We start from the raw sequence: 25452 nt of genomic DNA on the forward strand, positions 1-25452 counted from the left end.
AGAATGACATCGCCCCATTTGTTAGGAAATGGAAAGACTTAGAAAAGATCATATTAAGTGAAGCAAGCCAGACTCAAAGGAACTTAGGCTCAATGGTTTCCCTCATTTGTCATAATCAGTAGAAACCTTGGGCTCTCCTAGCAGAGATTTGCAATAGAGCAAAATCTTGATACAAAAGGCCATATAGTAGGATGCTAAATGAAAGGACCTCTAAGATATAGAAACATAACCCATATAATGAATGATTGTTGTTCTTAAGGTACTATGTTATCTCTCATCTCTTTTGCTGTCCCTTGGTTATCTCATATTGCTACAGTATCTCACTTTGTTACCTGATATATCAGATATATTTGTATTTGGTTTTTTGAAATTGGATAGGGAACGGGGTAAAACAAGATGAGGGGTGGGGGGGAGGGAAATGGGGACCAAGACATGTGAAAGGGTATCAATGTATGGGAATTAATGCACCATCTATCTGGCAAATATCATGTAACCCTTCTACTAATTACAATAAAAAGTATATGAAAAAAAAAAAGATTTGAGGCCAGGTGTCTGGTTTAAGAAGGGATGCGGGAGTGGGGGATACAGGATGGAAATGGGGAAAACCCAGGAGCCTCACCATAAGGGATAGGGGCTCAAAACCACTCACCCATCTGCAAAAGCTAATGAAGCCAAGAAACAACACTCTAGGAGACAGCAGATTCCATCCACTCCCCGCCCCCACCAAGTCATCCCTCCACAATTCCCAGTTGCTCCTGTTTGCCCACGTTCCCACCAGAAACCCAGAGCAGGAAAGGACAAGTGGAAAATGAGGCCCTGTTCAAGATGGTTTAGAAAGGCACTGAAGTTGGTGAACAGGGTCTGATGGCTGCAGCTGAGGCTAGTATTAAAGGAAGGAAGACAGGGTTTTCAAGTGGTGGTGAAGTGCTAACAATATAAAGGCCAACAATATTAAAGGCCAAATTCATCCTCCTCAAATGTCCTAGGACTCTCATCTGGAAGTGTTCTGTGCATATATGGAGCCATGGGAGTTTTTGTTATGACTGTAGTTTGGGTTTTGTGCTGGTATAGGGACTTGAACTCCATGTGTAGGCGCTGCTCCTTAGCTTTACATATCAAGGCTGATGCTCTATCACTTGAGCTACAATTCCACTCCAGTTTTTTGCTGGTTAACTATACATAAGAATCTCATGGACTTTTCTGTCTGAGATGTCTTTACATTGCAATCCTAAAATCTTATCCTTCTTTTTTTTTTTTTGCCAGTCCTGGGCTTGAGCTCAGGGCCTGAGCACTGTCCTTGGACTTTCTCAAGGCTAGAGCACTACCACTTGAGCCTCAGCACCACTTACGACTTTTTTTTCATATATGTGGTACTGAGGAATCGAACCCGGGTCCTCGTGCATGCTAGGCAAGCACTCTACCACTATGTTGGGAGCCAGAGTGGAATCAAACTGTACCTTGACTTGCATCAGACGATGGCTTTATTGTCTTATTGCTTTCTGGCCCTATTCTATGTAAATGACCTGAGAATTACCATATGAATGTAACACCTGGAGGGTCCCTGGGTCTGGAGGAGGGAAGAAGGGGGAGTGGAAAATAAACGCAGAGTCTCGGCAGTCTTTACCTGGACTGTGGACATCCCGGACCCGGTGTGTCTGTCTCTCTTCTATTTCTTGCTAGTCCTTGCCCCCGATTTCAGGAACCCCAATCTGCGAACCCTGGTTTGCTGCCGGTTGGCCCCGGCACCACTAGGCCAAACTCCCGGCCAAATCTTATCCTTCTGAATAGAAAAGATAACAGGTTCCTGGCTGTTTTGTGTTTGGTAACTAGTTCAAACTGTGATGGAGAAAGTATAGTGTCTTCAGGGCCTCAGAGACTGACTCAGCTTTGTCTCAAATCCTTGATATCCTCTATTTTTTTCTGCCAATTTTGGGGCTTGAAATCAGGGCCTAGGCACTGTCCCTCAGGTTTTTTGTTTTGTTTTGTTTTTGCCCAAGGCTAGCACTGTACTACTTGAACCAGAGTTCCACTTCTAGTTTTGGGGGATTTGTTTGGTTTTTGCCAGTCCTAGGGCTTGAACTCAGGGCCTGAACATTGTCCTTCGACTTTCTCAAGGCTAGAGCTCTACTACTTATGCCACAGCACCACTTCCAGCTTTTTCTATGTATGTGGTACTGAGGAATCAAATCTGGGTGTTTGTGCGTGTTATGCAAGTTCTCTACCACGAGACCAAACTCCCGGCCCCACTTGTAGTTTTGTAGTAGTTAACCATTGATAAGTTACAGACTTTTCTGCCTGGGCTAGCTTCAAAACTTGATATTCAGATCCCATCCCCATGAGTAGTTAACATTACAGTATGAGCCATCAGTGACCAGCTTCCGCTACTACAGAGAGTCTGGAGAGTTACAAGGGTAAGCAATATCACGGCCTATCCCACACACACCACTAAATGTCCAAGAAGAGTCAATACTCAGGCTTCGGAGCAGTTACTACCACAAGCTAACCAGTGTTCACAGACTCTAGTACCTGGCACAATCCACACCGAGACATCTGAAAAATAGAGAGATACAAAGGTGACCATAACTCTCAATTTCAGCTTTCACAGGATACCCATAATACCATGCCAATGTTCCGAAGTTTAAATTTTCATTGGAAGATAATTATCTGTAGAGGAATGAATGGATAATGTAACTGTGATACCTACAAGTTCATTCCTTTACAAGGAAGGAAATTCATATGCATATTACGCATATTACAACACAGATGAGCTTTGAGATTATTACACCAAATGAAATAAGCCATCACCAAAGAACAAATATCACATGTATATGAAATGCTGAGATTCAGACTCAAAGAGTCAGAAAAGCAGAATGGTGGCTTCCAGAAGCAGAGGAGCTGCACTTAGCCTACATGGAGCTTAGTTGGGAAGCTGGAAGAGTTCTGGGGATGGGGAACAAGCAGGGTTTCAAAACAATGTGTGTATTAAAGACTGGTGCTGAATCATAGATTTAGAAATGATTAATATAAGCCAGGAACCATGGCTTACACCTGTAATCCCAGCTACTCAAGATGCTGATATCTGAGGATCCAAGTTTAAAACCAGCCCAAGGAAAAGATAAGAGACTTTTATCTCCAGTTAACCAGAAAAGGCTGGAAGTGGAGGTGTGGTTCAAGCGGTAGAGTATCACCCTTAAGTGAAAAAAAAAAAGTGGAAAGCCCAGAGTTCAAGCACAATTACTGGCAACTCCCCCATCTCCGCCAAAAAAAAAGTTAGGATGGCGATTTCATTATTTCACATTTATGTGTGTATATATATAATGTGCATATTTTATATTATTTTAACACTATTAAAAGAACAAAACCAGCAGGGCATCCTGGGCGTCGGCAGCTCATGTCTGCTATTCTGTGGTTCAAAGCCAGCCTGGGCAGGAAAGTCTATGAGACTCTCATCTCCAATTACTCTCCAGAAAGCTAAAAGTGAAGCTATGTGGCTCAAGTACTAAAGTTCCAGCCTTGATCAAAAGAGCTAAGAGAAAATAGAAAGCCCTGAGATCATGTCCCAATAGCTGCACAAAAACAAAGGCATATAAAAATGTGGTGAATGAAGGAGAAGAAATCTCCAAGCAGAAGACTAATTTTGGCCCTGAGCATTTGCATAATGGAGGAAAATCCAGCTCTGGTTAAGTGTCTTCTCTAAGGGCAGTGAAGCCTTACCATGATGCAGGACCCTGGGCATAGAACCATTCTTTCCCAGCTTCTTTCTTTCCTTTCCTAACTCCCAGTTCTCTAAGCCCTGTGTTTCTGGTTCTCAAGGGCTAAACTGAATGTAGGCTCTGCCTAGGACAGGATTCTTTCCATCATTTGGGGGAGGGGAGTTGTTGACTTTCTGGTACTATGGCTTGAACTCAGAAACTAGGTGCTATCCCTAAGCCACAGCTTCACTTCCAGCTTTGAAGTGGCTAGTTGAAAATGCCAGGGTTGGCTTTGAACCACAGTCGTCATATTTCAGCTTCTTGAGTAGCTAGGATTACATGTGTGAGCCACCAAGCTACTGGTTCAATCGGTTTTGATAAACAGGAATTCTCAGTCTGAGGACACAGGATCTACTGTAATTGCCTCTTGCTATGTGATTTATTTGGGCTGTGAAAACTGTTCCCTGAAGGAGATCAGCTCTTTGAATTTCCTCCACCTGAGTTTTAGCAGACAACAGGATAGTTTAGTGTCCACTGAACCTCCATCTCTGGTGGTCTGACATTAGCATACCTGTACCATTTTCATTTCTCTTTTTCCTATACCTGATATTTGTTTTTCTAATATATTCCTCAATATTTTATCATATTAACTCTCCCATAGGGAAAAAATGAAATTTTCTGCAGACGGAATATGACTTCCATACATATATTTGATTGTTTTTCATTTTGGTTTACAGATTGGGTCTTGTGCTTTATCCTGGACCAGCACAGAACTAAGATTCTCCTATATCCACATCCTGAGTAGCTGAGATTACAGGCCTGGACCACCATGTTCAGCCATACATAATCATTTAAACAAATTTTATCAGCCTTTAGCTCTTGAGTTACATGCCCAGACTTCATCAAAGCAAGGCCTTAGAAATTCTATCTACTCAAGAGACTGAGATATGAGGATCCCAATTAAAATCTAGCCCCCAATGGCTGGGAGTATGGCCTAGTGGTTGCTTACCTAACATGCACAAAGCCCTGAGTTAGATTCCTCAGTATCACATACACAGTAAAGGCTGGAAGTGATGCTATGGCTCAAGTGGTAGAGCACTATCCTTGAGAAAACTCAGGGACAGTGTGCCCAGGCCCTGAGTTCAAGCCCCAAGACTGCCTCCCCCCCCAAAAAAGCCAGCCCTAGGTAGACAAATCCAAGAGACTCTTATCTCTAATTAACCATCAAAACCCAGAAGTGGAGATATAGTTCAAGTAGTAAAATGTCATCCTTGAACAAAAAAGCCACAGAAAAACGTGAACCCCTGAGTTCAAGCCACAGTATTTATTATAATAAGTAAGCAAGCAAACAAATAGCATACAACATCTGGCCTAGCTGTTCTCTGGAGTGCATCTCCTCTTTCCCTACTGTCCCCAGAAAGTCCTGACCCCATACAGAACTTAGGAGTGTCCCTGCAGAATACAGGTGACACCTGCTTACTGGACCATAGTAATTTATATCATCTTGAACTTAAACTCTTGAGTGTTTTATACCATCAGTGGGCTACTGGACTTGATGAATGCTTCATACAAATTAGAAGAAAGGATTCTTCTCTGGGTAGATGTAAACAGTGGCCAGTTCACAGATGGTAGATGACAGAGAATTGGCCTAGCCTAGCAAAACATCTTCACAGTGAACAAAATACAAAACTACATTTAGCCATAAGCTACACAAATCAACTTCCCAGGAAGGAAGGAAGGAAGGAAGGAAGGAAGGAAGGAAGGAAGGAAGGAAGGAAGGAAGGAAGGAAGGGAGGGAGGGAGGGAGGGAGGGAGGGAGGGAGGGAGGGAGGGAGGGAGGGAGGGAGGGAGGAAGGGAGGGAGGAAGGGAGGGAGGGAAAGTGATTAAGAAAGAAAGAAGAGAAAGAAAGAAAGAAAGAAAAGAAGAAAGAAAGAAAGAAACAAAAGAAGAAAGAAACAAAAAAGAAAGAAAGAAAGAAAGAAAGAAAGAAAGAAAGAAAGAAAGAAAGAAAGAAAGACAGACAGACAGACAAAAAACCTAAAGGAAAGCATCCAGGCCCTGAGTTCAGGTCTAAGTACACACACACTCAGAACTGTTAAAAGAACAGTTTTAGGGTACTGGTGAAAACAGTTAGGTCTTGCCCCACTCTGTGTTCATTAGATTCCTTGTGGCTCATTACCAAATCTACATAGGAATCACTGGAGTGAATCTCTCTTCCTACTTATATCCATCTATGCTTCCTTAAGTTCTCATTCTCCAATCTCACACACAGGTGAGATTTTTCTCCTAGCCTACTCTTTAGTCTACACTGCCCCTTTACTAATAAGACTAAAACTTGTTTTTCAAGCCACTGTAGTTTCCCCTGATTTTAATCCAACTATTCCAGGTACAAGATTTCATAATCATTTTATTATAAGGCATATAATAATTTTATTATCTATTTTAACTCAAAAATAAACCACACAGGCCAGGAGTTTAGCCTAGTGATACGAGTGCTTCCCTAGCATTCACGAAGACCTGGGTTAGTGTCTTTGGTACCACATATATAGAAAAAGCCAGGAGTAGTGCTATGGCTCAAGTGGTAGAGTTCTAGTTTTGAGAAAGCCCAAGGCCAGTGCTGAGGCCCTTAGTTCAAAACATAAATAAAATAAAGCACATTTTTAAATTGAATTTTATTGTCAGAATGCTGTATAGAGGGGTTACAGGTACATTCGTCAGGTAATGAGTGCATTACTTCTCAAACCATGATACCTCTTCTCATTTTTTGTCCCTACTTCCCTCCTCCACCAGCTCCCAATCATCTTGTTTTCCTCCTTCCCTTCCATATTTCAAATAAATAAATAAATAAATGCATGTATAATATACCAGGTAACAATGTCAGCTATAGTAACCACATGAGATTAACCATGGGGGAAAAATGAGAAAAGAATTTCTTTTTGTTTTGTCATTTGGGAGCCTGAACTCAGGGCCAAGGCACCATCCCTGAGCGCTCTTGCTCAAGGCTAGTCTTCAACCACTCTGAGCCACAGCTCCACTGCTGGTTTTCTGTTGGTTAATTGGAGATAAGATTCTCAAAGAGTTTCCAGCCTGGACTGACATTGAACCATGGTCCTCAGATTTCTGCCTCCTGAGTACCTAGAGTTACAGGTGTGAGCCACCAGCACCCAGCTTACCCAAATATTTCTTAAAGAAAACATCATTTCTTCTTGTTTTCTTATTAACAAAATCTTCCCTATGCATTGGTGAAGCTATTGTTTCATGGCTGAAATAAGTTAACAAATCTGGAAAATACAACTCATGTTTAAGCGACAAAATTTTTGTATTACAGTTCCATGATCTAAAGTACAGAACTTATGTAATTAACATACCTAGAACAAATAAATAACTCTTGTTTCTTTGCAGAGGAACTTCTGTGTTAGATAATGCTTCTGCCTCCTCAGGCAGTACATAGCTAGCTTCTTTCAGGTCTGGACTTTGAAATCTGCCCATCTACAGGGTGGTTCTTCCTTGGTCACTGAGGTTGTTTCTATGATAAGTGGTCTATTTCAGATCTTGTAGATAAAGTACCAAATTACATAAGATTCGTCCCTCCAGGGCCTTCCTTTAGCCGGAACAAAATAATTAACTTCTTGTGGTAAAGTCAATTTCACTTCCTACCTTGGCCTGCTTCTCACAATTTAAAGGAAGAACCTTACACAACACTTCTAAAGCTTTGCTACTTTTATCATCTGAAGTCGTGGCCTATGAACTTGACTAAAACACAATAAAAGTGGAAACTGTTATTGGACCCCAAATGGCTAAAAAGGCCTAATCTCTTCCTCCAGCTCACCTCTTACCCTGGGCCAAACTGTACTAAGCAAAACAAGGCAAAAGCCCAGCCCAGCTTCCTAGGTTCAGGGCATATGGTAACAAGTAGGGCCCATGATCTATCACAACACCTCTGCCTGATAAAGACTACCATATGCCTGTGGGCTGGAAGAGAAGAAGCATCTTCAAACCTCAGCTTTCCAAGACAAAATAACATGTCCTCCTCTTTCCTACAGAGTGAAAAACCCCATGAGCAACACAGAAATTGAATCACAACATAGATATTTTGGGTAAGAGCTAATACCTGCTGGAAAATGTGCTCAAGGATGCAGACTCCTCTCATATTTTTCCCACTCCCACCCCACACAACAAACAAGCAAAACCAATAGTAGCCTCCTTCTTCAAGGCAGGAGCCATTCTGTGCAGCTGACCATCTACATCAAGGTGGTCTAGAAAACCATCATCACTCTCTGCAGGCAAGTGGGTCTCAATGAGAAGACACACAAGTATATTCTAATACTGAAACAAGTTCTTCCATTGGTGTAGGAGAAAATGAATCCTTTAAAATACACTTCTTACAGGTGCTGCACAGGGTTGAGAAGAAATGGGGGAGAATTATGAAAGGGGCATTGATCAATATGTATTTCTAAGATGCAAAGTTAAATTGAAATATAATTTCAAAAATTGTTTGATTTTTGTTTCTTTTTCTAGTGCCATTCCTGGGGCTTGAACTCAGGTCACAGGTGCTGTCCCTGAGCTCCTTTTATTCAAGGCCAGTACTATACCACTTGTGCCATAGCTCTACTTTGTCATATTTTTGGTAGTTTAATGGAAATAAGAATTTCATATAATTTACTGCCCAGACTGGCTTTGAACAATAAAGGCTACAAGTGAAAGCCACCAGAACCCAGCTAAAAATCTATTATATTTTTTAATTAAAAAATAAAGTATATCTCTTATAATCCTGGTTCCTTGCTACGTCTTTGGGGACTAATCAAGATTTTAACATAGCATATGTTCAATAAATATTGTTGAATGGATAAAAGAATGAAGTTTGTTTCTGAAAAAGACAAAATGTAGTTATGGACTTGCAGATGTTAAGAACATAATGTAAAATAGCTTGTCCTTTAGGGACATACAAACAGAAAGAGTTGGAGGTCTAGTATGAAAGGAAATGTACCAGGCCTAATCTAATCTCTCAGGAATGCTCATCTTCAACACTGAGTAAGGCTATGCTATTCAGAGCAAGATGCCTCTCTGCTCAGCCTCCTGAATGGTTCAGGTAATGTTATTATAGGTCTTGTTAGAAGAATGTTGGCAAAGATACAAGATTGCTTGATACCTTCCAAGTATCTGCTCTCTCTTCAGACTGGCCCTCATTGCATGAAAGATTATGTAAGAAAAAAAGTAAACAGGATCTTCTTTAATTAAGAATACATATAGTTGAGTTCTTAAAAGATCTTTGAAAAATAAATGCATGGTTTCAGAGAAACTTGAAAGTACAAAAACTCTGAACAAATTGTACTGAAAAACTTTCTCTCCTGTGTTTAGCAATAGTTCTGGACATGTTGCTGGAACCCGGAAACCAGTGACTGAAATGCAAGTGACCTCTTACATCACCTAGCTGAGATGTAGCAGAAAAATCTGCCATCAAGGAAATATTCACGATGTGTTGGATAGAAGGAAAATTTGAAACACAAAAGGCAAAATGGACTGGAGTGAGGGACCAATTCTGGGAATGGAAAAGAATCCAATATTTATGGCTACCATAAAATGAGCAAGGCAGAGAAGAGGAGCTTGAAAAGACAGAGGATGACAAGGCCAGGGCACAGAAGGTCTTACTGACTCTCAGAGCACAGGGAAACACTCTACTGACTGCAATAGAATTGATCAGATTAATGTACGAGGTGAGTTTCTTTTTGTTGTTTTAAAGGTATTGACACAGGCAGGAGAATAGATTGTCCTAAGGTAGACTATACATGGGGAAATACATCAGGAGAAAGTGGAAGGTGGAAAAGGAAACAGAGGTACTCCTGGATGAAGATAATGAAAGCTGGCACTAGAAACAACTTATATCAACAAGGGCATGACAGATTCATGAAGTATCTATTTTTACTCTACTTGATACTCTGCTGAGAAAAGAGATCTAGAGGGTTAAATGATTTGCTCAAAGTAATTCAGCAAATAACTCTCTGAGACTGTAAATCAAACCAAAGACATCAAGGTCTCTGATTTTAACCAAGACTTTGGAAATTGGACATTTTTTTTTCTGTCCAACAGAGGTGTGTCTCTGAAAATCCTCTGGCAGTGTATTAGCAAAACATATTTAAAGTGTTTATAACTTTTGACCTAGAAATTTTATCTTGGAAAATAAATCTGAAGGAAATAATCCCAAAAGAGAAATAACCTATCCAGGGACATTTATGTTATCTTTCTTGCTCAGTCTAGCTTTGTACTCTAATCTTTAGATCTCAGCCTTCTGAGTTGCTGGGATTACATATGTGAACTGCTGACACCCAGCACATTTGTTTTTTTAATGATTAGCCTGAGGTCTGTGTGTGTTGCTATTTTCTCATAAGAAAAATCATGGACTAGTTTTTGCCAAGCCAAATGCCCTTGGTCAAAATCACTGCATATATCAGAAGCCACAGCTGCTCACTGTTAAAACCACATTGCTGAACTAGAATTTTCTCCAAGGCGCTTGCCAGCTCCATAATCACATGTAACTCTACAGAAGTTACTGGAATGAACCCTCCACCTGCACAGGACCATCCTTCCTCAGAACCCATGCAGTCTGTGATGTTATTGGCTGCATTTTCCTCAGTCCAACATTAAATGGTTTTAAATTCCTAAGCCCATGATTTATAGTTTGGGCTACTGTCAGGCTAATTTTCAGCTATCCTTCCTTCCTATTTTAACTTCCAACCTACATCTTCCTAGGTTTAATGAAAATGAATGAAATTAACATTTACTGAGTACATCCTAAGTGCAAATACTGACTTGAACATGACCCATTCAAGCTCTAGTGTACACACATGTACATACATAGGTGAGCACACACACACACACACACACACACACACACACACACTATAAGCAGACATTATCATCTCTATTTTAAAGCTGTGGAAACCTAAGATCATCACTGGCAGAGCTATGATTCAAAATCAGGTCAGCATACCCAAGACAATATTAGAACAGTTGTGTTAACATAGAAGCCTTAGGCTTTAAGGTCAGACTCTGATAACTCTCAAAGATGAATATAAATGGAATTTAACTTGAAGCATTTACATGGAGAAGAGAGGAGAAGAAGGAAGGTGAAGGAAAACAGGAAGGATACAGATATATAAACATGTATATTCAGATAGGTCAAGAAGTGGTATAGACATATATGTAGACAGGTAACTCTAGACATAAGTATGTAAATAGAAAGACAGATGGAGGTGAGGCATTTTTCTATGATTGCTTTACAAATGCTTTCTTTTATTTAGCTTATTTTATGCAACAGATGAGAGGGTTATTAAGTACTCACCAAATATACAAGGGTGTCAAGCAGCTTTGTGTTAACTAGATGGTTGATAAATTAAAATTTTATGCATCACTGAAATCTTGGATCCACTTGATATCCATGGAAGAGAAATATTAACTCCTTCACCAAAATAGACATAGAAGACCATTTCAAATTATTTTACATTTTCATTATCTCTTCCTTAACTAGTCATTGAAAACTATGTGATTTTAAAAAATGATTTGAGAAATTAGTAATGATTTAACTCTCTCATATATTGCAAAAATATTCTCAAGCTTTTCATTTTAGAAGGTTTGTGGATGTCCTGATGCCATGTTCTCTACTTAGACAGTATCTCTGAAGATACTTATATCTTTCTGCACTAGTGCTTTTCTGAGATCAGACCTCTCAATTCCTGCTTTTTCTTTATCAAGGACAAACTTCTATATCCTGCTGAACTCAAAGTTTAGGCTCTACAAAATGCGAGGCTCTATTCCCAAGCATCAGAAAGGATTTGAACTTAAGCATTTCTGTTGTGTCTGCCTGACTTAAGCTTACTGACTTTCCTTAACCAACAAAGGCTTCATCCTAATTGAAGGTCAAATGCCAAGAAAGTTAAGATGTCCCTATCGATCTACACATCAGAGTATTGATAAATGGCGGAATTAGTCTAGTGATATTTCCCCTGTCAGACACTGCACAAGTAATTAAAAGTAAGACCAGTAGCCCAGGCCTATACTTCTAGCTGTTCTGGAAGCTGAGTTATAAGGATCAAGGTTTGAAGCCAGTCTAAGCAGAGAATCACTGGAACAATTATCTCCCAATTACCCAACAAAAAAAGCCCTAAGTGGAGATATAGTTTAAGTGGCAAAGTGCTAGCCTTAAGCAAAAAAGCTAAGGGACAGGTGCTAAGGTCCTAAATTCAAGCCCTAGTACTAGTGTGCTTGTGCATACACATACATACACACATACACACACACACACACACACACACACACACACACACATTGCACTAATGAATTCTGATGTTAACCCCCCATCTTTCCCCTTGCAAACCAAAAGCCTTACACAGACTTTTTACAGTGGCTCCCTATAGCTCAGACATAAGGACAACAGAGTCTGGGGAGGAGGGGGCCTAGGACTGGGGTGACTTCCCATCTGATGTCACAAGAGATGAAGCAGATTTACACTGAAAGCAGACATGGTGATTGTGGAAGGAATCCAGTGTCCAAAAAGGACCTCAGAGACAAGGGAAGGGGGAGAGGACTCTAGAAAGGACAATAAAAAGTTCAGCTGCAAGAAAAGTACAGGAGAGAGAGAGAGAGAGAGAGAGAGAGAGAGAGAGAGAGAGAGAGAGAGAGAGAGAGAGAGAGAGATAGAGAGAGACAGAGAGAAAGAGAGAGAGACAGAGACAGAGAGAAGGCAGTAAATTAGTCTACTTTTAGTACCTTACTTAAGAAGCTATTTTGATGGTCTTTTCCCATTTTTACATTTATTCAAATGTAAAAACCAGAACGAGTTTCAGTGACTCACATCTGTAATACTAACTACTCACCAGGATAGGATCTGAGGACTATAGTTCAAAGACAGCCCAAGCAAGAAATACCTTGAGACTCTTAGCACCAGTTAAATACCAAAAAGCCTGGAAGTAGAGGTAGAATCATAAGAGTGCCAACCTTGGGCAAAAATTGCTGAGAGACAGAGCCCTCTGTGTAAGCCCCAGGACTGACACACACAGATAACAAACCAGCACCTGATGTTCCAGTCTATACACCAAAGAGATGGACTTTCAGGTTGTCACTGCCAAGCAAATTCCAGCACTGATATTACTAACCATATCTCATCATGGCTCAGAATAACCATTGTGTTTGGGCACATCACTAAGTCTAGAACATTCTGCATCTCGTGCACTCTCTCCAGTTCTCAAAGGTTCCTCTCTAGTAGCCATGCATGCCATGGTCTTCATGGTTTCACGCCTATTAGCCAGCTGGATGTACTTTTGCACCAGCCTGGTTACATCCAGTGATTTACTTCCTTTCTGCACTCTTTTAAAAGCTTTCATTTCAGGTCAAATCTAGTTTCTCCAAGTTTCCCCAAAGCAGAAACATGTGGTTTATCTGTACCCCGCACACAGAAGGAACTAGACGAATGTCTGCAGATGGAACTATCCTGAGCCCTTTGTGCACATACCTTTCAGGCATCCACATGGGAAGTCCACTTTGTGACATTAATGTCATACGTTTACCTCAACACAAGCACTGCCTACATATCACATGTGTCTCTATCACTGTAGCTTAAACAGCTCTACAGGAATGCAGTCAACTGGAAGTTTTTCAGACTCCAAGTGAAACAGGATCAGCAACTAAGTTGTATTTTTCTTTAGGCTTCATCCTCTGCTACAAACTCTAATGGTTTAGTCCTCGTCCTCCCTCCCTCTCCCTCTCTCTCTCTCTCTCTCTCTCTCTCTCTCTCTCTCTCTCTCTCTCTCTCTCTCTCTCTCTCTCTCTTTCTCTCTCTCTCTCCCTCCCTCCCTCCCTCCCTCCTCCTCCTCTTCCTCCCTCTCCCTCTCCCTCTCCCTCTCCCTCTCTCTCTCTCTCTCTCTCTCTCACACACACACACACACTTTCAAACACCAATTTCCTTGAAAACTGAACAAAACAGAAAGCAAATAATTCATAAACTGAAAATAAAACAACTGAAAATAGCCAGGCACTGTTGGGTCATACCTATAATCCTGGCTCTTCAGGAGGCTGTAGATGAAGATCAAGGTTTGAAGCTCGCCCATGCAGAAGAGTATATAATACTCTTATCTCCAATTAACTACTGAAAAGCCAGCTCTGGAGCTGTGGCTCAAGGGGGAAAAAAAGGTTTGAAGCAAAATAATTAAGGTACAAAACCCAGGCCATAAATCCAAATCCTAGTACTCACTCTCACTTTCTCAGTTTCTCAGTTTCTCAGTTTCTCTCTCTCTCTCTCTCTCTCTCTCTCTCTCTCTCTCTCTCTCTCTCTCTCTCTCTCTCTCTCTCACACACACACACACACACACACACACACACACACACACACACACTGAAAACATCTTAGAGCCTTCTATTTGAAATCTAATTTTCAGTGGAAAAATCACGCCAATCATGTTGCATTAACGCACACATCTTCTTTTTGCAAACCCTTTCCCAGTCATTGCCTCACAAAAACCACCAGATAGCCACTGGCTTTGGCAGCACTAATGGGAAATTTTGCTGAATTTGGAATTAGGACAGTTGGACTCCAGACCTGTCTTTACCACTTCCTGTCTATGTGACCTTGAGAAAAGCCCTTTAGCCAGTGTACAACTCCGTTTCCTCCTCTGTAAAAGCTGTGATAAGATCATCCTCCTCCTGTCCAACTGACTGAAGAGGAGGGGAAAAAGGAGATGGAAGGAAATAACAGTCTTACAGACTACTACTTACTGTGCACTGGCCATTAAGTCTACGGTTACTTTCTCCCACAATTTTGCAAAAGCCAGGTTTTACTGTTTCTTATGCATCAAGTGAGGAAAATATGATGGAACAAGAAAACTGGCTCATGATCATTGCATTGTTAAGTGCCAGATCTTCATGAAACCATGATATCTCCTACGCCAGACTTTATTACACATTTGCTGCCTACTGCTTTAAGTATAGAGGGCAGAGCCAAAGAGAAGCAGACACTTGCTCCAGCCCCACAGCCTGTCAGAGGCATAGATGGGACCAGAACTCAGGTCTCTTGATTCCTGACCTTTACATTTAACCATGCGGCACCCATGAGCCCAAGCAAAGCCATAAAGAGACACAATGCTTGTTTATTTAGACCAGCTGTCACAGATCTATTTAAAGTCAAGCACTTTGAAAATCATGGAAGGTGAGTATCAAGTGTGTCATTAAATATTCTCTATTAATTGACCCTTTTGAGAATTCCCATGTGAGCAGCATATGCCGCTGGCTTACCATTACATAAGCAACTCAAAGGTTAACTGCACATCTTGCAGCATATCACTTTGAAATCACTTTCAGATAGTACCACAAAATAAACTTCTAAAATAATTTTCTGTACAATTCAAAATTTTTTCTATGTATGGTTCTGCTCAAAAAATACCTGAGACTGGAGAATGGCAGAATGTAAACTTAAAATTCACCCTTAATACCATCCAGAGCCTCTGCTGCTGGGGTGAAGGACACACTTTATAATATTCCACATGAGCCAGGTGTTGTGGCTCACGCCTGTAAGACTAATTACTTGGGAGGTTGAGAATGGAAAAAAAAATCCCAGTTTGATGCCAGCCAGACCCACAAGTTCGACAAACCATTTTTCAACCAACAGAAGGATGTGGTGGCAGCTGCCTGTCAATTCACAGACTCCAGAGTCTTAGATAGGAAGATTATGGTTCCAAACCAGGTTTGGAAATAGAGTCTGTGATACTCCATCACAATAGAAACAGGGGCCCAGGAGCATCTGTCTGTCATCCCAGCCACAGCAGGAAGCATAAAATAGGAGGACAGTGATCCAAAGTGCAGGTCCAGGCAAAAAATGAGATACTATCTCAAAATAATCAGTGCAAAATAGAGAGGAAAAAGGAGGGTGAGGGTCAAAGATAAGGCTCAGAGGTATAATACCTTCCAAATAAGCACAAGATACTGGGTTCAAAGCCTAGCATGGGCAAGAATGTAAAACAGATACCTAAAATGGCATCTAACATGATCTCTAAGATGAAAATCTGTCATTTTCCCAGCATAGCTATAATAAAGAGAGAAGGAAAAGAGAACTATTCCTAAATATGCCATCTATAACAGCAGAGTTCCTGACACTCAAAGCAGTGGAGGCTCTACTAATCACAGACAAGGAAAGCACATGCTCGAGGCCAGCTGTCTGAAAGGACAGCACTGAAAGACCAAAAGGTCCTGCTAGCTTCATTTCCCTGTTTCCCTCCTTCACTTTGTTTTCCTATCTAATTGTTTTTCTTTTTTCCATTATGTACCTGACAAGAGTCTAACCCCATTTTACTATAAAGTGACAACCTGTAGTGTGTTATTAATAGCCACAAGAACAAAAAGTGATTACACATAGAAAGCAGAGAGCACAAGTGGTAAAGTGGTGGAGTGCTAGGGAGGGAGGAAAGGAGGTGGGAAGGGAGGGAGGGAGGGAGGGGGAAGGAGGGGGAGAGGAGAGTGGAGTCTCATTTCTGTTCCTGCTCAAATGTACCACCAGCCTGGTGGAGAAAAACTGGGCTAATTTTAAATGTTCAAACTCTAATCTTGGCTTCAATGAGATAAACTTGTTAGTGCAAGTTATTAAATCCTTCTTAGTCTGAGAGATAGATACCAGTGGGGATAAATACCAGAACCTGGCTCATGTTATTGTAACCATTAAATGAGATACTGTACTGCAAGTATACGTGACTGCCTTGTACAGCAAATGTTTCTACAAAAACAGTGGTAATGGTTGTAGAAAGAAAAAATGGGATCTACAGAGTTAATAAATTCATTTAAATCTCATAAACAACCCTAGGAATTAGGACCTCTGATTAGGATTGCTTTGAACAAATTGAAGGACAGGGTAAGCCAGTCTTTGAAAATCACTTCATTGGTAAATGGTAGAGTATTGTTATCTGCTATTATTAGTAACGGCATTTAATGGATAGGTATTTTTAGGTTTTAATGACACAGACAGTACTGAGTATGCCAATTTATTTTTCAAATTTATACACGTACCAGTGGAAAGATAGTAAACAAAGAGTCATCATCTTCAATCCACCAGTGAATTTATGTCTACCTATGTATCTATGACCCCTTGTGTCAATCTCTACATATGGGTATCAGTGAATCAGCCTAGGGCAGCCTCAAGCAAGTCACAACCTGGATGGGAGATAAAAAAGAAATTGCAAAACAGTCCAGGGAATGCTGCACCCCACCTATACACAGCGAGCATTGCACAAGGCTGCTCTTAATCAGCCACACCTGGGAGGGGAGTCAGGGAAAACCAAGGTGACTTGAGCTGAATCTCCTCGAAGACAAATGACAGAAGGTACCTGAAGAAGAGAAAAAGGAATATACAAGAGTAGGGAGATACTTACAGCATTGCTCATTTGAGAAACCCTTTCCCCTTCTCCCCAACCCATCCCCCCCCAAAAAATGTAGAGACAGAGATGGAACAGAGCCATATCACTAGTGTGTTATACGATTTCTAAAGACTACTGTAGATGTATCTGTGCTCCATCTGGAGGCACCAAACAGAAGGAAGTTGACCTGTCCTAATAGCTCAGGCCGAACCCTAGTCACTCTTCATCATCCCCAAGGTTCATTTGTGCCTCTATCCTAAATCAAACCAAGGAAAGAATAGCATATGTGCCTGCAAATGGGAAAAACCTACAAGATAACCGACAATGCAGGTGAGCATGGAAGGAAATTGAAGCAGTAACTGGACTCTGCCAGAAACACTATAAATTCAACTCCTACCAGAGGAACAAAAGATCTTCTGTCAATACAGAAGTAGGAGGTGGTAGAAGCTGGAGAAAGCTCTTCTATGATTTTGTCTATTTCCTTTAATTAAGATGAAGATTTTTTTTTAAAGACTAGAGGCTGAAAGTGTGGTCTAGTGATAGAGTCTTTGCCTAGCATATCCAAAGCCCTGGGTTTGATTCCTTGGTACCACATACACAGAAATAGTCAGAAGTGGTGCTGTGGTTCAAGAGCCTTGAGAAAGCTCAAGGTCAGTGCCCAGACCCTGAATTTAATTCCCAGGACTGGCAAATAATAATAATGACTAGACATTGGTGAAAATGAACTTTGCAACTTGTGAGTGAAGAGGACAGTAGAGAAAAACTGGGAGAGAACAAGGAAGGGATAACATTGTCGAAAAAGAAATATACACATTACCTGACTTGCATAACTGTACATCACCTTTATTATAACAATAAGGAAAAGGAAGTGACAGAATTGGAGCAAAGGAGAAGAGAGTCATGTGGAAGGACCAGAAGTAAATTGATCTAGAAGGGTTTTCACATTTTGTAGGGGTCCAAAATATGACCACTGAGAGTCCTCAGCAGTTTTGGTTTGTGAAGCTCAACTATCAATGCTTATTAGAACTCTAAACTGAAAAAAAAGTAAGCATCCAACAATCACACCAGTAAAATTAAGAAGGCCTTGGAAAACTCCACTAAGAGCTTAGAAGAAAAGAGAAATAATCATTTCATGTTATATACAAAGTGGTTTAGCCCTATGGAACCCCTAAAAGCAGGGCAGACTGCCAGCAGTCCTAGACCACACTTTGAGAACATGTGGTATAGATAAACATGACCTGCCACCTGGGCTCCCCAAGGCGCCCTTAAGTGGGAGATGTCAACTTGGTACACCTTTCCTCCATCAGCTTCTGCATCTCAGCTGAAGGCAGGAAAAAAAGTCACAAGTTGGATTTAACTAGGGTTTTGTTTACCCAAATGAGTAAGATAAATAAGAGAAGCTAAGGAAGTAACTGTCATGCTGTAGTGTTAAAGCTGTGTAGGAAGGAAATGAGGCCATGAAAGCAACTGAGAGGTGATAGGAGCAATGAGTTCAAAAGACTGGAGGATTTTTAGGTATTAGCAGAATGAATCTGAAAGCAAGGGGTTGTAAGGGAGTGGGAATGCTAGAAATGAAGACTCCAGTATTTGGTAGAAACATGAAAGGAGCTCAATATTGCCACCTCAAGAGCTTCCATTCCTCTCTGGTATCTGCCCCACCCTCAATCACCAGAACCCTGGGATTCAGCCTAGATCTAGCCCACTCTCTCTTCAGTAAAAGTCCCCCAAACCTTCCACTTGCAACTTTTAATTATCCCTCTATTACCACCGCCTTGCTCCGGTCAACCCCTCTCTTGACTGAACTCATTCCTAGTTTTATTCCTATTCAGTATCCTCAACTCTGCTGTGAAGGAACCTATGCCATAACTGAACTTCACCCCCAAAGTGATAGTCACAAAGGAGGTGGGACTGTACAACAGGCAGACCGAGGCAGGCAGTGTGGATCTGGGGTCTGTCATGGTAGATAAACACCAGGGATGTCATGAGACAATACAGGGACTAAAATATGACATAAAAAAAAACAACTAAAGAGAGCCAGGTGCTGGTGGTTTATGCCTGCAATCCTAAGTACTCAGGAGGCTGAGATCTGAAGATTGAGGTTCAAAGACAGGCTGGACAGAAAAGTCCATGAGACTTTTATCTCCAATAAACTACTCAGAAAAAGCCAGAAGTGACACTGTGGCTCAAGTGTTAGAGTGCTAGTCTTGAGCACAAAGAGGCTCAGGGACATCATATGAAGTAGGCCCTCCCCAGGACAAAAAAAAAGAAAAAAGAAAAATAGGCAAGTAAAAGGCTCAGCCAGGCATGCTGGCTCATACCTGTAATCTTAGTTACTCAAGAGGCTGAGATCTGAGAATCACAGCTCAAACCCAGCCTGGGCACTAAAAAGTCTGTGAGACTCTTATCTCCAACTAGTCACCAGAAAACTGGAAGTAGCATTGTGGCTCCAGGGGCAGGGCAGCAGCCTTGAGCTGAAGAGCTCAGGGACAACACCCAGGCCCAGAGTTTAAGTCCCACGACTGACCAAAAAAGAGGTTCAAACATGTTTTAGGAATGTTTAAATGAAGAGGAAACTAAGAAGGAATGAGAGAAGAGCCAGACGAATGTAATGGAGAGAGTGAAAGGAAAATTCCAAGAGAAAGGGAATGACCAGAAATGCCAAGTACCACAGTGGAGGGGTTTGGTTTTGTTTTGGGGGGGAGCAGGGAGATGGGGAATCAGAAAATTAGGAAACATACAATTTGCAGGACAAATATAATTTTCCTCATCATTTTTTTTTCATTTTCTCATTTTTCTCCCAAGGGTTCTGGTAGCTAATAGTTTATACGTGAGCAAAATGTAGCAATACTTCAGTTCCTGTGGAAGCCAGGCTAAGCTAACAATTCTTCCAATTCCTACACAAATGTACAGGATGCCATAGCTACTTTAAACACAAAAGACCAAATGGTGTTGAGTTTAACGTTATGCTGGCAGATAATACAATAAAAACAATCTAACAAACAGCAAAGAGGTAACTGACTTCTAGGAAAAAAAAACTAAATAAGCACATTATTGTAGGTTGAGTAAAAATGCAACCAGGACATCCATTCTTGTTTGGCCAATGATAGGGTGTGAGTTTTGGTGAGTGTGTGAGTGTGTGTGTGTGTGTGTGTGTGTGTGTGTGTGTGTGTGTGTGTGTATTTACCTTCCTTCCTATATAACACAATAACCTGTACATATCATCACCTTATTTGGGGACAGGGAGTACAGACATGTAATACATACTAGAATGCCGAAACCAATGTAATCACGGTTTTTAGGATAGGGTTATGTACGGCAGAAATAAAGTTCTCTTTATTTAGCAAGCTGGAAGGAAAGCTTAGGAACAATAGTAAAATAGTTAAATAAAGCTATGTTACTTATGTCATAAATGTATGTTTGTGCATATACACAAGAGCTCTCTATAAAATTTTGTCTAAATCTACAAGAAATCTTTTTCATAGACATGAAATGAGGGCCAGGAGAAAATGAAAATTCTATGTGACAAAAAAATGAACCCTCTTGATCTCTTTTTCTGCTACTAGCCATGACTCATTTTTTCTGTTCCCTTTAACCTCCATGCCTGCAGCTAACATTTTAATTTTAACCCACTCTCTCTCTTCTACTCCATTAGGATTTTGCCAATCATATCTTCAAATTTGTTTTCATGAAGATCATCAAGAAACGTGCGTGCGTGCGTGTGTGCGTGTGTGTGTGTGTGTGTGTGTACACACTGGGGCTTGATCTCATGGCCTGAGTGTTATCCTTTACCTTTTTCACTCAAGGATGGAACCCTACCGCGTGAGCCACATCCCTGTCAGTTTTTTAGCTAGTTAATTAGAGGTAAGGGTCTCACAGACTCTCTAACCCTGCTGAATTGAACTATCATTCTCAGATCCCAACTTTCTGAGTAGCAACACTTTGTGTTGTTTAAATCAATTTTATCTCCTTCATCCTTCTCTTACTTGATCAATTAGCAGTTGACATGTAAGATCACTGTTTCTTCTCTTCTTTCTTTACTGGGTATCCTATAACCCACTCCCTCTCAACTTTCCAACTCTCTAACCTCAATGGTAAGCAGCATGCAGTTCACTCACAGAACACCAAGCCCTAAACTGCATCATCTAGTCTCATGATCTCAACTGCCATCTCTTCCTCAATGATCAAGACATCTATATCTCTGGCTTCTCCAACTGCCTGTTGAGCATCTACTGGACATTTCAAACATTTTCAGATTTCCTTTCTTGTCTCCTCAAAGACACACCCAAAACTTATTTCCTCTAGTCATCTTATTCATAGCAAATGGCAGTTCTATCATTTCACCATCTCTAGCCTGGAATCATTACTTCCTCTCTTCTGACTAACCCCTTTATCTGAGTTGTCAATACCCCTGCTGGCTCTCCTCTCCCTTCAACAAAGAAGTACAGCTCTATTTCACCCTGTCCTTGTCATACTTGCCAAGCTTCCTGCCCAAATGGCAGCACTATCCTGGCCTACCTCCATCACTGTTGCTCCAGGGTCTACTCAGGACTGGGACCCTGGTGAAAAAGTAAGTCAAGGGGCCAGGAGTTTGGCCTAGTGGTAGAGTGCTTACCTAGTATGCATAAAGACCCAGGTTCAATTCCTCAGTACCACATACATAGGAAAAAAGCCGGAAGTGGTGCTGTGGCTCAAGTGGTAGAGTTCTAGCCTTGAGAAAAAGTCCAAGGACAGTGCTTAGGCTCTGAGCTCAAGCCCAGGACTGGCAAAAAAAAAAAGTAAGTCAAGTCACTCATGACTTTGCTCAGCCCCTCAGCTGGTCTTTTCTTTCACTCAGAGGAAATGCCAAAATAATTGTGAGGGTTCACAAGTTCTGAACTTTGGGCTTCATTTTTTTCCTCTCTCTCCAGCCTCATCCCTACCAATCTTTCCTATCCTGGCTCTCCCTCCCCATCCCCTCTGCCCCTCTTCCTGTTCCTCTAGTGTGCCTGCCAGTTTAACTACTTCATGGCATTCCTATCTATCTGTGTTCTCTCTCCTGGGACTATTCTTTATTCCAAATATGCACATTCCTGCCTTTCCTGGCTATTCTCCATAAATTGCACAAACTACCTTCTCTCAAGCCACATTTTCTCTATTCTTTACCCAGATTCAAATGTTCTCAGTGTATATTCTATCGCATAAATTGTTTATTTATATAGGGTCCATCCACTCCACTGGCACGTAAATATCCATTTCCAGCAAAGACTGTTTTGTTTTTTGCTCAGAGGCAGTGCTCTAAGTAATTCCTAACACCTTGTAGGAGCAAAATTATTTCTTGTTAATAAAAAAATAACCTTTAGGCTGAGTGACGGGCAGGCTCAAGTAATAGACAGCCTGCCTCCTAAGTACAACACTGAGTTCAAACCACAGTAAAATAACAAAAGATACCTTTCATGACTGACTACTTCATTTTTAACATTAAATATACTTACACAGTGGTCAGAAATCTCATTAAATGTATTCCCACCACTCTAAAACATAATACAAAGCAAAGACTTTAATTTGAAAATAAGATCCAAATCATTTCATCAATGACAGACTTAGGGATGGTTATAATAGGCACTGATAAAGGCAGAATCATGAGAAGCAACATGAATCCAATTACCAGGGCACGATTATTATTAAATGAAGCTCTCTTCTCCAGTCATTAATGTGCTTTATTTGCTGGTCAGATTATTATTTTGGATGAAAAAATAGATCTAATATAAATAGATATTAAGTTCCTTGGATTTTTCCATTATATTTAACTTTATTCTTTTTAACAAAAGGAACATGTTAAATGTTTAACTAAATGTGATATTTACCTCTTTAACCTACTATAAATAAAAGCAAAACCCAAACCAGGATTTTAGACATACTTTTTTTTTTAATTGAAGATGACCATTATGCTGCTAAGAAAGCAAAACCAGAAAGAAGGTGATGTCCACGGCCAGGAAGAGGTAAGGGAATTGGAATCTCATTATGCTTCTCAACTGAGCAAGACTCGATTAGTTTAGGAATACTCTTAAGATTCTAGCCTATAATTGGGCAATTATTATTTGCAGGGTTATTTATAATTCAATGCAAATAAGGCTTACAAAAATAAATAGCAGCCCATTCACTGGAATAAACGCCCTTATTTTAAGAGACTCGTCATTTTACAGCCTCTTTGGGAAAACTACAAACAGGCAGCAAAGAAAATATCAATAAAGTTGCCTTTGCGTCTGCTTGGACCATTTTTCAGAATGAAAACAGAAAAACTTTCGAAGGGAAGAGCGTCTTACTCTTTCCTACCTTAGAAGATCATGTGCCATAAGGAAATGGTCTACTTCAAATTAGTGTCTTCAACAGAATCAGGTGGAAAAATGACTATTGGACATAACAAAAGCCACAAGTCCTAATAATTGCACTTCTAACGTCAGAAGAGTAAACTCCATTAGGATGCATGGCACTGAGGCTGCATAGTTACTCAGGAAGCTGAGATGTGGGGATAATGGTTCAAAGCAAGCCCAGAAGGATGGTCCATGAAACTCTTATTTCCAATTAATTACCAAAAAAAGCCAGAAGTGGCTTACATGATACAGCAAGTGCAAGCCTTGAGAAAAAAAAAATCAAGGATAGCATCTTAGCTCCAAAGTTAAGCTCTACAACCAGCACACACATACACATACACAATAGAAATATGATATAATTTGACAGACGATAATTGTGGAAGGTAGTCAAGAAAGCCTCTCTGAGCAAATGACAGGTAGGCAGGGGCATGAAGGAGAGTGGAAGGCATGAATGTGAATGTTTGGAGAAAAGATGAGTCTCAGCAAAGAGAATAAAAGGTCATTGGGTTAACAGGTTATTCCCTATATATTAGGATCCTACTAGGATAGGAACCTCATATAGAAGAAAAGCTAGAACCTTCCCTCCAAAAGATAGGTGGTAGAAATATTTATACATCAGCAGAATGAAATTTGTAAACATTTAGGTAATTGTAATGTTATTTTTACTATGACACTAGCGGGGGGGGGGGGAGAAAACACTAAGTAACATTTACTAGTAATCATTTATTCAAGATAGTATTGTTGAGCACTATCACCTGTCAAAAATGTCAATTTCATTTCATAAAAGCATTCAAGTCTCATTTGAGAATTTAATGACAAGTTATATAATATGAATTTTGTCTTCCTTCGCTCTCAGCTACTCAGCAATATTACCTCTCTACAATGTGGCCAAGAATCAAGAAGGAAAGAAAACCAGCCATTGCCATAGTCAGGTAAGTTTTCCAACATTCCCATTTGAGAGAAGCACTCACTCACTCATGTTGTATTACAAGGGAAAATGCATTGGATTTGGAACTAGAAATCTCAGGATTGGGAAGATAAAGAACTCAAATGGACAACAATCTTACGAAAGATCATTTAGCTGTCCTACTTACCTCATTACAACCTGGTGGTTTATCTGATTGCGGTATAATAATTCCTGTAGGGCAAATATCCTTGGATGCTCACTGTGGTACCCTCAGTAGGGAATAGAGCTCTTAGAGAATTTTACGTGCTCAATTTTCATTAGTGATGCTTATAATAATGTTCCCTAGTCAGTGGAAAGATTAAATTACATCTAATAACATTCTGAGAGGAGGAAAAAAAAGGAGCATTTGAAAAGATTTCCTTCCACTGTTAACCTTCACACACAGGTTTGAAGGTCAAAGAGGAGAGAGATGCTTAACTGTCCAGAAAATGTGATTATGAAGAACAACCCAATGAACAATCACTGAAGGCTACAGGAAATCAAAGTTTCAGGAGGTGTGTGCCACTGCACTGTCCTCCCTGCTGGTGGAAAACTGGGGCCCCTAGGACCAGGGATGACCAGAAGCCTGCAGGTCTCCTGCAGAACTTTATAGAGACAGCAGCTCCCATCTTATGGAAATGCCTGCTGCGTGTCTGCTGTAGGAGATCTATAGTTGGGACCCCAGTGAGGACCACATACCTAGCAATCATCATGCCATCCGTGGGAGAGTGTAAAATCATTTACCCATGGCATTTACCACTTACATGCCTGTCCTTTCCTATGGACTGCCTTCCAACAGGTTGAAGGCAAAAACCTGAAGTGCAGAGAGACTTTATGGAAATACTGACATCTTGGGAACCAGAAATGAGTGTTGGGCTCTACCTTTAAATACGTAATTTTTAAATACGTAATTAAGTCAGTTCCTTCTTAAAAAGGCACTAGCACTGGTTGCCAAGTAGGTGAAGTTGTGTGCAAACAAGACTAGTGCTACAATGGGACCTGAATGGAACTCTTTACCCTCCCTTTAAGCTGGAAGCGTGTGTGTGTGTGTGTGTGTGTGTGTGTGTATGTTGTT

The 25452-nt window shown here is 40.7% G+C and overlaps 1 protein-coding gene across 2 annotated transcripts in view; it reads right to left on the reverse strand.

The window, feature by feature from the left end:
- Vav3 (vav guanine nucleotide exchange factor 3) overlaps nucleotides 1-25452 on the reverse strand; it is a 337639-nt gene that overhangs the window by 311024 nt on the left and 1163 nt on the right. The window lies entirely within an intron of this gene.

This window comes from Megascapheus bottae, chromosome 6 (assembly GCF_031878675.1).
Source record: "Megascapheus bottae isolate mThoBot1 chromosome 6, mThoBot2.hap1, whole genome shotgun sequence".
Taxonomy (NCBI): domain Eukaryota; kingdom Metazoa; phylum Chordata; class Mammalia; order Rodentia; family Geomyidae; genus Megascapheus; species Megascapheus bottae.